Raw genomic sequence first — 2994 nt, forward strand, 5'->3', positions numbered from 1 at the left:
AGTACACCGAGAAAAATTACGTATTACCTCCAAGGGAGCAACAATAGGACTATATGACTAACAGCTAAATTATCACGATATATAATGAAACACACAAAAAAATAGTGGAATAATAGACTTGAAATGCTGAAATAAAAGAACTATGAATTTAGAATTGAGGGAAAATATCCTCCAAAAATAAAGAAGAAATACATGCATTTTCAAGCAAACAAAGAGAACCTGGTTGGATTCATTAAACAAATACTGTAAGAAGAAAGAAGAAAAAAGAAAAATGATCTGGGTTCGTGTCATGGTAATGTAAGTAGTATAAAGAGCCACTAGAAAGGATAAATATGAACATAAATTTATTGTTCAAACAATAATACTATTTGTCTATGGGTTTTGTGATATATAGAGAATTAAAGTACACAATGACTATAGGCCAAAAGTAGAATTGGGGTGAATGAAGTTAAAATGTTGTAAGATCTTTGCATTGCCCAGAGAGTGATAAAAGATCTATCAAGTAAGCGAAGGAAGCATTTTTAATATCTATGGTAAAAATTAAAAGAATAATAAAATAATGAAAAATTAACAATGAAAATGGAATGCTTAAAAAATACTTGATTAATACCCTCCCAAAAGGAGAAAATACATCAAAAGCAAGGAATAAAGAATTGAGAACTAAAAGAGGAAATCTTATAAATATAAATATATTACTACTTAAACTAAATAAAATTAGATCAAATACTCAAAGTTGAAGACTGAGATGGTCTGACTAAATTCAAAAACCACATACAGACAAACACAAAACTCTTTGCTGCTTACAAGAAGCATGCCTAAAATAGAAGTGTATGAAAAGTTTTAAAGAAAAGGATAACAAAATTTACACTGAAGTATTACTAGAGATAAGAATAATTCAAATTTGGAAAACTCAACTCAATAGATTATAACAATTAAAATTTGTATGGCTGAAAGTAAGCACTGATAGACTAACAAGGAATAATAAATAATCCAAAAACAATCGCTGCAGATTTCAGCACAGCTATTTCAGTGGATAGAGCCAGCAAATTAAAATCAGAATGGTTATAGGAGTTTTGAACAGTATAATTAAAAAGCTCAACATAATTGGCATATATAGATATAAGATATCTAGTAAAATCCACAGCTAACGTCATACTTAATGATGAAGTGTTGACAGATTTCCTGTTAAGATCATGAACAAAGCAAGAATATGCCTTCTCGCCATTTCTGTTCAAAATTGTACTGGCAATTCTAGCTAAGACGATTAGCCAAGAAAAAAATAAAAAGCATACAGATTGGAAAGGAAGAAATTAAACTATATCTATTTGCAGATGACACGATCTTATATATAGAGAATCCTAAAGCATACACACAAACACACACAAAACCTATTAAAGCTGATAAAAAGTTCAGCAAGGTTACAGGATACAATATCCAATATAAAAAAGTTCAGCAAGGTTACAGAATACAATACCCAATATAAAAATGTTTGCATACACTAGCAATGAACAATTTTTAAAATTTGCAAGTAATTTAAAATTCATTGCAGGTAATTTTTAAAATTTTATTATTTGAGAGGGGGTTGAATGCATCTTTATTGTGTATCAAGGCTTACATGATCAATACCAGTCAACATCACCAGCCACTCATTTGTCATCCTTCTCCATGTGACTAACTTCTGTAGATTCTAAGTTTAGCGCAAGACATCAGGATCAAGAAAGAAAAAATAAAAGCCCTAGGTTACATCATGACTCCTATTGTATCTCTGTCTTTTAAAAGCAACACCTAAGGTCGCTGAACACTCACACACACATAACAGGTCCATGCAGGAGATCTGAGGCTCTGCTAGAGAGAATAACTTGTTTGCCAAAGCTTTTTCCTTTCCCTATCAAAAAACAGCTGGCTCCTAGAGACAGATGTGGAATTAAAGAGTATCTCAAGGACTAAGCACAAACCTGTTGTTTTCCAACTGTGTTATGAATACATTTCTTGCTTTATTACACATTTTTCTTACATTCAAAAATGGTCCTAGAAATCCAGACCTTTATTGTGTCCTGAGCACTCACATACAGTGAACTGGCAAGCCTCCTGCCAGTAGATGGGAGGCCTTCACAAATCTAAGTTCTTTCTCTAGAAGTCCTTAGTCTGGGCACTTTCAGGAGTTTGAAAATTTGTGTGGAGTTTGTATATGTGATTGAGTGCTTGTGTGAGGAAACCTTCACTGGTAGTAATCTCCGTCATGGTCGAATTATCCAGTTTGACATTTGTCTCCTGCTGCCTCACAAAGCTGTCATAAGACACCAAAAGTTTGGCTATGCTGGTGTCCCACACATTCTTGATCAGGGGCTCATCTGCTTTTGGGACATTGTCTGAAGCATAATTTAACAAGAGTTTGTAAGTCCCATGTAGTAAGGGCTTGGCATGGGGGTAAGTGTTTCTTCTTCTCACTCATGATCCCTAATCTCCAACTTTTCCACATCCATCCACTCCAGAGGAAGCAACCGACACTTCTTTGTTTCAGGTTAATCACCAGCCACAGAGGCACTTCCACTGGTAAGCCAGAGTTAAAGGGTCCCAGGTCCTGCCCTCCTGGCCCCATGAAGTAGATCTTGTCCAGACTAAAGTTCTGGATAATAGTCACTAGCTCCTTCTCAGCCAGAAACTCCACCTTGGCTGCATCCATGGATGCACAAACTGCAGGCTTGGGGATTTGCCACTGCTTCCAGCCCCTCAACATCTTCAAGGAGGTGCCATAACTGTCACTTTCCCACCACCACGTGGGGCTTGCGCTCCATCACTGCAAGTAATTTTAAAGACCAAAAATAAGAAAAATACTCCATTTTCATGGATTAGAAAACGTAACATTGTTAAGATTACAAACTCCCAGAATTGATCTACTTATTCAATGCACTATCAAAATCGCGATGGCCTTTTTTGCAGTAATTAAAAAATTGATCCTTAAAGGTATATGGAAATGAAAAAAAAAAAAAAAAA

The 2994-nt window shown here is 35.0% G+C and overlaps 1 pseudogene; it reads right to left on the bottom strand.

Annotated features, from left to right (window-relative positions):
* Positions 1-2130: 2130 nt before the first annotated feature.
* On the bottom strand, positions 2131-2683 carry LOC120593675 (DNA replication complex GINS protein PSF2-like; annotated as a pseudogene).
* Positions 2684-2994: the final 311 nt, after the last annotated feature.

The sequence above is a fragment of the Pteropus medius genome, unplaced genomic scaffold (assembly GCF_902729225.1).
Source record: "Pteropus medius unplaced genomic scaffold, Ma_sr-lr_union100, whole genome shotgun sequence".
NCBI classification, from domain to species: Eukaryota; Metazoa; Chordata; class Mammalia; order Chiroptera; family Pteropodidae; genus Pteropus; species Pteropus medius.